Genomic DNA, 9883 nt, shown 5'->3' on the forward strand with positions numbered 1-9883 from the left:
CTTAAAGCAAGTGGAGGATTAGCAATTTGAGGTGTAATGTGGGCACCTTGATTTCCTTGAATGATGGGAGGTTGTGGAGCACACATTGGCCTCGGCATTCCAAATGGAACTTGGCCTTGTTGTTGTTGTGGTTGGTGAATGAATGGCCCAGGCATGTCTAATGGTGCTTGCATGTTTTCATGTGCACATTTGGATGAAGGATACCTTATTGGTCTATGTGACCAAGGTCCTCTACATGCTGTTCATTATGGCCTTCCATTGATGTAATGGATCGGGTAGAACTAGAACTTCCTCTTCCCCTAGGATTTTTAATTACGGATTCAATATGCAAATCAAGAGGGACAAGAGTTGGTCTTAGTGATCTATAACCATGCATGCACAATATAAAAACACATAAACACAATGAATGAACAAGCACTTCGACTTCACAACAATTCAATGAAACTTCCTCCACAAACACTTAACCCATACTCTTATACTTTAACAACAATGATGCAAAGAACGATTAAGATTGCCTCCACGCGGGCTCACGATTTGTCTAAGAAATTAAAAACAAGCCTCCACGAGGGCCGACAACTTAACTAAGGGATTGAGTAAATAAAGTCTCACAAAGGTCCTATAGTACTTCAACTCCAAATTTATAGCTTAGCTTAGCAATTTTTTTTTATAAAATTTTTAGCATTTTTCCATGCTTGCTTAGCTCCTTTGCTTGAATGCTCCTTTGCTTTCCTCCTAGCTCAATGCTCCTTGTCAAAGATGAACAAACACAATAAGTAATCAAAAGAAAAATAAAAACAAAGTAAAGACACGATCAAAAGAGTACTAATTCCTAATGAATTCCACAAATACGACGTTGCCTAATCCCCGGCAACGGTGCCAAAAACTGATGGTCGTCGTCTCACCATAAGCTTGAGAGTATGCATTAAGGCGAGGGCCAAGTTTTACATTTATAAAAGCCACTACTACCTTCACTAAAAATATAATTAGGGTGAGTAGGGATCGTCCCAAGAGATTGGAGTCGTACTAGCTTGTGGAATCACAATTAGGGTTAGTAGGTCGAGTGATCTAACAAATGGTTGGTTGGTTGATTAAACTAGAGAGCAAATTAAACTAAATAATTAAATGCAATAAATAGTAAGTAAGAGAGAGAGAGTTCTTGGGGTTTAGAGGTCACCACCAAATAATGTTTTTCTACACCCTTAACAAGTGACTAACGAGGGAAATGTGTGTTGCAATATTGATGTGTGTGTGTGTGTGTGTGTTTGGTTGATTCAACTAGCAAGGGTGACCAATTAAGCATACATTGTCTAATCAACATTTGAAAAGCACAATACATCTAACAATTAAGTATATATTGTTTAAATAGCATGTGAAAATCATAATATATCTAGCAAGTCATTAATCCTTTTACTAAGCTCACAAGCTAAATACACCACAAGGTTAGAGACATATGCTACTTGCATTCAAAAGTATGGAACATCAAACAACAAGCATGGATTGTCCTCCCATCTAACAACTATGCTACCATTACACTACAATTAAGCTAATGACATGAAATTAAACTAATTAAGCTAAGGGAGAGGCACAATCCATTAAGAAATAAGCATGAACCATGTAGAAAATTACAAGAGCATTCCTTTAAGCACTATGTTTTGACAATCTCTAGATCTATGGCATTAATACATATAGACATGCATCAATAACACAAGAAACAGAGACAAACACATCAACATCTATTCTAGCATACATAGACATATGGATAGAATGAAATGATCAATTGGAAGCATTAAACCACATAGATCATTGAATAAACAAGATTTATATATATAAAAGTGCCAAAACATATATTACAACACTAATCCCTCAATAATACACAAAATTAAGATGTAGTAAACATGCTTGGGGCTAACTCTAGCCCCATGAGGATGTCTAGCCACTCATGGTAGTGCTTCTCCAACCCTCATGGGCTAACTCCATGGTAGAGATTTGCTCATTGGTTGATGAAGAGTCTCCAATGGTATCTCTAGCCTCCTCCTTCTCTAAGCTTGCTCTCCAAGAGTTCTTACAAGGTATAAGATGATATGATATGATATGAGGTGATATATTGTGTTATAATGTAAAAGGTAATCCTTATCTTTATATAGGTAGGTCAAATGACACACAAAATGAGCTGGGGTCGTGCATAAAATATTCCCCATTGATTGGATAAAGGATAACTTTTTGTGAGCTGGAGATTTAACTTTTTAGTACTGGAGGAAGTTCGATCGATCGAATCTTGGACTTAGATCGATCGAATATGGCTAAGATCTATCGAACTTAGGCTGGATTGATCTTCAATAGTGGCGCTTTTTGGATAAAGACAAATCTAAGATATTTTGAAGATATTTTTGGGAAAAGGACAAAAGTGGTTGGTAGGGTGGTACAACTAGATAAGATCAATCATTTGGATAATGACAAGGCAGTTCGATCAATCGAAGAATGATGTTGGATCGATTGAACTTTTGAGATCTCTAAAAATGTCATTATGGCTCTGATCCATCTTGAAGTGCTGAGATCGATCATATTGGATTGACCGAACTTTAATCTGAGATCGATCGAAGATGTTGATTTCCACCTTTTTCTTCCTTTTGCTTCCACTTGGCTCATTTATTTGATTTGTCCCAGAATTGCTTCATTTCTACTCTTATTTGGCTGAGTTAACTTATTTTTGGGATAAGTGCCTGAAAATGAAAATAATACGAAATCAATCTAAAACGGTAAAGTAAGATAGATAAATGTACTTGAATGCCTAAGCTTAAGGGGTTTAAATACGCACTTTTCAGCGCTCATCAGACATGCATCAATTTCATTAAAGCTAGAGAAAAATACATGAACATTCTTTCTAGCACACATAGACATATGGATAGAACTAAATGACCAATTGAAAGCATTAATCCATACAAATCAAGTAAAAATTACAAGATCTATATTTATTCATGGTCAAGACATCATTACAACTAAAATTCATTAAAATACACAAAAGCTAGGTTTAGGAAGCAAGCTTAGGGGCTATCTCTAGCCCCAAGAAAAGGATTTAGCCACTCATTGTAGTGGTCATGGAACCCTCAAGGGCTAGCTTGGAGGTTGGCATCATCATCTTCATCCTTACTTTCTTCCCAAAACTCTAGTTCTAGAGAGAGAAACTATTTCTATAATTAGTAAAATATTTATTCTATCAATGATACAAGAATTGGTTCAATTAATCTATTACAAGCCTCTTTGAGTAGGCACCAAGTCAGAAATACAGCCTATGATTGGAGGAAATTCGCAGCTACACAAGTTAGGTAGAGTCTGGTGCACTCGGGAATTAAACAGCTCACTGCCAGCAGCCAGTTCGATCGATCGAACACTTAGCTTTGATCGATCGAAACTGACGTGTCATCAAAAATATCTTCTAGGCATTATCCATAATGCTGAGCTGGCACTGTCTTATTTCAATCGATTGTAGACATCTTCGATCGATCGGGATTCTCTTCGAGATCGAAGCTCCTCTGGTGCAGTTTTCTTGACTTCTTTCCAACTTTGCTCCTTAGCTCCAAAATTGAGCTAAATGACTGTTATTTGGCTGTTTGAACTTTGTTGACCAGAAATAGGCAAAAATACAAATAAGTACTAAAACATAAAAGTAAGATAGATAAATGGACTAAAATACCCTAACTTAGGTACTAAAATGCGTCACATTTGAGCACTTATCAATGGGTATAAATGGGTAGGTATGGAACACTACCCAATAACTAGCTTAAGCTTTTAGGGTACATTCTTTGGACGTATTTCGGCAAAGTGAAGATCAAGGGCTCAAGGACGGACATGAGTTGTATCTTAAAGTCATACTGGACTGCTACGCCTTATTCAGACCAATTCTTTCGTACTTATTTTATTTTTGTTGTTTCTCCTTTTTTTTTTTTTTTGAGAAAATATAAATGGTTGTTTTCCATTTCTAATTTCTATTATTATTATTATTATTATTATTATTATTATTATTATTGAGTTACTCTATGTTGTTAAAATTCTTTGACTCCCGGTTATCTCTTTGTCTTGTTTAAATCCGCATGAATTATTTTATTTCTAATTACAACTATTGATAATCTCAATCTTTATATTCTCCATTCATTGTAATTTCATATTTGTTGTTATCAGGGGCGACTCAATCTAATTTGGGACCTTAGGCGAAAAATAAAAAGTGACTTTTTCAACAATACAATTAAAATTAGTAACAACTCAAAAACAAAATATACAAATATATATACATAAAATTTATAATAATAAAAGTTAATAAAATTAAAGAAAAAGAAACATTGAACCTAATTTAGAAAACCCAAATCCAATACTAATTTTTCAATAGAATAAAAATGCATTCATAGCAATTGTAAACTTGTAATGAGATTGGGAGGAGAAGACTTGTTGAAGAGAAGAAGATAAAACATAAAAATAAAAAATAAATAAAAAGTATATAGAATGTTTTTGCCATTTTTTCAAACAACAACGTTACCCAAAAATGGGTAGATATTTAATATTTTAGTGTTGGTGTAACTTACCCAAAAATATTTTTAGTGCTAGTGTAAATTTCTATATTGGTTAGGATTTATTATGAAACGTGAATGAAAATAGAAAAAGTGAGGGAAAAAAAAGTATAAATTTTTGGGGCCCAATATTAAATTTATGTGTCAATTAGAGTTCAACGGAACAAAGGAGAAGAGAGAAAGGAAAAAAGAAGAAGAAGTTATCTTAATACATAAATATTTGAGGTTTAATATAAAATCGGAATGAATGAGGGAGAGAAAAGAGAAAAAAGAAATTATTTTAGAATATAAATATTCGTGACCCTAATATAGAATCGAAACGAGTGGGATAAAAAATAAAATAATAATAAAAAACTATTTTAGGATATAAATGGCCTAATATTAAATTTTTACATTTATTAAAGTTTAACAATATTAGGAAATAATTATAGTTTTAACTTAATATAAAGAAATTTTAAAATTTTGGGACCTTTTTATTGACTGGGACCTTAGATGACCGTCTAAATCGTTTAAGGCTTGAGCCGGCCTTTGTTGTTATTATTGTGAGTTAGGTCAACCTCAAACTCATCATGTCCTCATCTTTAAATCACTGGTCAAGGTCCATGTCAGAGTCATCGATGGCAATTGTTTCTACGATCCTCAGTTACATTAAGCCCAGTTTCGTCCGACATGCTGAACATGCATACTTTTTTCATGGAAATATCATTCAAATGGAAATGATTCTTATTTCGATTTGGACCATTATGGACAATAATAAGTCTTTAAAATCGATTTTTTATTTTTTTCTTGTCCTGGCAAATTAGGGTGTGGAAAGATTTAAACACAGGTATATTCGTTTGGGAAATTGGACATTCTATCAACTAGGTAATACTCGATGGAATATAAGTCTTGAATTGGAATTGATGAACCATAAGGTTTTTTTTTTTTTTTTTTAATTAATTTTTTTCTTTATTGTCCTCGCAAACTAGGGATGGGAAGGCTCAAACATGGGCGTACCCGTTCGAGGAGTTGGGCATTCTACTAACTTGGCCATTGGGTAATACTCGATGGAATATAAGTCTAGAAATAAAATTGATGGACTAAGTTGTAAGTATTTATTTCAATTTTTTTTTTGTCCCGGCAAACTAGGGAGTGTGAGGAATAGAACACAGGCATAGCCGCATAACCATTTGAGGGGGTGGACATTCTGCCAATTAAGTCACTAAGTAATGCTCGATGGAATATAAATCTTGAATTAGAATTGATGGACTGTTTTATTTTTTATTTTTTATTTTTTTGGTCCCAGCAAACTTGGGAATGGGAAGACAAATTTTAATTCTTAGTCTTGAATTAGAATTTTTTATTTTTTTTGGATAAGGTGTTAGGATAATACTAATACAATTTTTAATTAAAACTCGAGAATAATAATAAATTACAAGATTATGACCAAGTCCAACGAACAAAGAGGCCATATAGTAGTAATAAAAGAATAGTCATATGGGTATTGCAGCAAAGTCCACCTAGAAGGTGATATTTTCTTTCATGAGCACCACTGGGCTCCAAATATAAAGCAATTTTAATCTTCGTTTTTATTCAAACTTATCATTCCTAGTAATAAACCTATGAAAAGTTTAAACTGAATTTTTCATTTACATTTCAATTCTTGTCTTTTTGTTTAAAATTCTTGAAAGTACAAGTCTTATGAAAAGTTTAAACTGAATTTTTCATTTACATTTCAATTCTTGTCATTTTGTTTAAAATTCTTGAAAGTACAAGTCTTGTGAAAGTTTAAACTGAATTTTCCATTTACATTTCAATTCTTGTCTTTTTGTTTAAAATTCATGAAAGTACAAGTCTAAAAAACTTAAAGACTCTACAATGACAATGAAAGAATAGTCTCGGTTGCGGCAAAGTCACACATCAAAAGACCATGTTTCCTTTCATGAGCATCACTGGACTACAAAAATTGGACTACAAAAATAAGGCGATTTTTTCCAAAATCATTAATATTCTTCATTCTTAGTCAAACATTTGATCCTTAATATCAAATTTATGAAAAGTATGCATCGAAATTTCAATTTCCTTTTCAATTATTGTCCTCTAGTTTAAAATTTTGATTTTTCTCAATATCATTATTTTTCATTCTTAGCCAAACTTGTGAGGCATTGAATTTTCATTTTCAAGAAGTTGAGTCCCTAAGTTTGTTAAAGAGGTACATCATACACAACATTTCCTCTATATATTACACATTTGTTCCCCACTCCACTATCTTCATCTCTCAAGCCCATTGGGAAGAAAATATCACACTACACATTCACAAAAGGGCTTCCATATATGGATTTCCTTTCTAATCCCAACTCATTCACAGTAACAGCTTTAGCTGTAATCCTTGTAATATGTCTCACCAAATTTGTTGTCCAACTCTCAACTTCAGGCAAGAAAAAGAGATACTACCCTGTTGTTGCCACAGTCTTCCATCAACTGCTACACTTTGAGAGGCTGCATGACTACATGACTGAGCTTTCAAGCAGAAACAAGACTTACAGATTGCTCGATCTTTCTCGGAGCCAAATTTGCACTGCAGACCCTGCAATTGTTGAGTATGTCCTCAAAACCAACTTTGCAAATTATGGCAAGGTAGTACCTCATCTAATAGTACATATATGTGTGTGTGTCTTTGTTCATAGTTAATTTTCACTATTGCTTGAAAAAAGTTAGCTCTAGAAAAGATTGCAGTGTGATGAAATCTTGTATTTCAGTTCATGATGAAGTCGAATCTAATAGTTCTGTGTTTGGCTGTCAAGAAATAGTGAGAAAAGAAAGGAAGACTTCGAATATTTGGACACCCAGTCCAACCCAAGCTTTTTTTCAAGTTTGAGTGCTTGATTTTACCTTTTATTTTCAATTTTTTGTTCTGAAATTCAAGATTGCATATGGGTTTTGAGTAATTCAACAAAAAATCACAACTTGAACCAATTTCCACCTCTTGTGCAATTTTTTTTCTACCTCAGCAGTATAGAATCTGATTTGAACTTTAAAATTTGGTTTTAGAAGTGTATGAACCTGAACAATGGAATTTATATATTGTTGGGATATTTTCCACCCACGTGTGTATGAGTGGGTGTATTACATATATATTTGTTATATATGTGTGTGTGAAGTGCGTGTTAATGACAGCTGAAACAAATTTGTTGTAGGGATGGTTCCATCATAGCATCATGATGGATCTTCTAGGCGATGGGATTCACACGGTGGACGGAGAAAAGTGGCAACACCAGTGGAAAATATCAAGCTATGAGTTCTCCACCAAGATGCTGAGGGACTTTAGCAGTGTAGTATTCAGAAACAATACAGTAAAACTTGCCGGGATAGTGTCTAAAGCTGCAACTTCCAATCAAACAATTGAAGTCCAAGTAAGATATTCATATAATGGAAGTGTAGCTATTCCTTCTCATTCATACATCAAAAATAAATAAACCATGCACCACACAACACACGTGGTTCCGGCTTACAATCAGGCAAGAGATTTCACTATGTGAAGAAAAACGGACTCAATCTTCCAATCCTTTCTCTCTCTCACTTTCTATATCGGCTTTAATTAAGTACTGCTCTCTTATACTCACATATATATACTAATCATTGTGTTCAATTGGCAGGATATATTTATGAAATCGACATTGGATGCAGTATTCAAGGTTGTACTCGGGGCAGAACTACAGTATGTGTGGAACAAATGAAGAAGGTGCCCTGTTCTCCAAAGCTTTTGATGAAGCAAGTGCCATAACCGTGTACAGATATGTCGACGTATTTTGGAGAATCAAGCGATTCTTGAACATCGGATCAGAAGCGAAAATGAGAGAGAGTATCAAAGTGATTGACAGATTTGTATATAAATTTATCAGAAGCAAGACCGAACAAGGTCAAGGGTTTAGACACGATTCATCGGTGAGTCCTAAAAACTTGACCTCTTTCATATTAGGATGGTAACGGAACCGATTTGGAACAGGGCCCTCCTTTCCCATCTTTGTCCTTAACTAAATGCTTGTCAAAATATCCCAGTCCTTGGCCCCTTCGAAAATCCCCCACCCTGCCCCATTTAACAAAATTTTTTTATTTTTAAAAATATTAGAAAAGATATGAGTTTATGAAACGTTAAAAGCCACAAGATATTATGATTCTGGTGTTATAGTTTATGAAAGGGTACTTTAATATTATATGTCAGTATTTAAGTAGTTATGCAATATAAATGGGGGGAGATAACTTTAAGGGGTTTGCTCAAATGAGTAGGTTATTTGGTCGTGGTGCTTCACGAAGTATCACGTCTGACTTTTGAGATTCAACTCCTATTGAGTGCAAACAATTTGATAGGATAGCCACAAGCGTGCCGGGTTTTAACCCTTCATCATATTCCTAATTAAACCATCCCAAAACCGTCCAAATATGTCCGGGCGGGGCAAATCTGTGTGGCTGAATTTTTATTTAATTATCATTTTTACTTGTCATCCAACAAAATTAACATATGTATTGGATAAACATGAATGGCAGATGAAAAAGGTGGACCATGTGTCAAGGCTTCTGGAGGCAAATGAGACTGATCCAAAGTATTTAAAGGACTTCATCCTCAGTTTCATAATTGCTGGAAAGGACACAACAGCTGTTGCTCTTTCCTGATTCTTTTACATGATATGCAAGTATCCACTCATTCAAGAAAAAATTGCTCAAGAAGTTAAAGAGGCAATACAAATGGACATTCAAAATTCAAGTTTTGAAGAGTTTGCAAATGGTATCACTGAAGATGCTGTCAAGAAGATGCACTATCTCCATGCAACATTGACTGAGACACTCAGACTCTATCCTGCAGTTCCTGTGGTAACCAATCATAAAACCTAAATGCATGAGTAATGATACAGAGTCGGAGAGTCAGACACATCTGACTAAAATTATGTGAGTAAGAGATGACGTTATGATGATGTCATCCACCACTCACATAGAACTAGGATACATCCCAACTTTCCGACTACTTATCATTATTCAAAATGCTTGCATGAATTTCAACATACCTGGCACACACACGCTGCATAATAACACATTCATCACAATTATGTACTATTGTATTTGCAATGCTGTCACAGGATGCTAAGGTTTGTTTTTCGGACGATACATTTCCGGATGGATTCAGTGTGAGGAAAGGGGATATGATAACATACCAACCTTATTGCATGGGCAGGATGAAATATTTATGGGGTGATGATGCAGAGGAATTCCGGCCAGAGAGATGGCTCAATAAAGACGGTGTTTTCCAGCAAGAAAGCCCTTTTAAGCTCACTGCCTTTCAGGTAATGTAG

General features: G+C 34.6%; 1 pseudogene; it reads left to right on the top strand.

The window, feature by feature from the left end:
• Nucleotides 1–6872: 6872 nt before the first annotated feature.
• On the top strand, nt 6873–9652 carry LOC132270296 (cytochrome P450 704C1-like; annotated as a pseudogene).
• The last annotated feature ends 231 nt before the right edge of the window (nt 9653–9883 follow it).

This window comes from Cornus florida, unplaced genomic scaffold, assembly GCF_030987335.1.
Source record: "Cornus florida cultivar Cherokee Brave unplaced genomic scaffold, ASM3098733v1 CherokeeBrave_3.0.0_Hap2_Chr08, whole genome shotgun sequence".
NCBI classification, from domain to species: Eukaryota; Viridiplantae; Streptophyta; class Magnoliopsida; order Cornales; family Cornaceae; genus Cornus; species Cornus florida.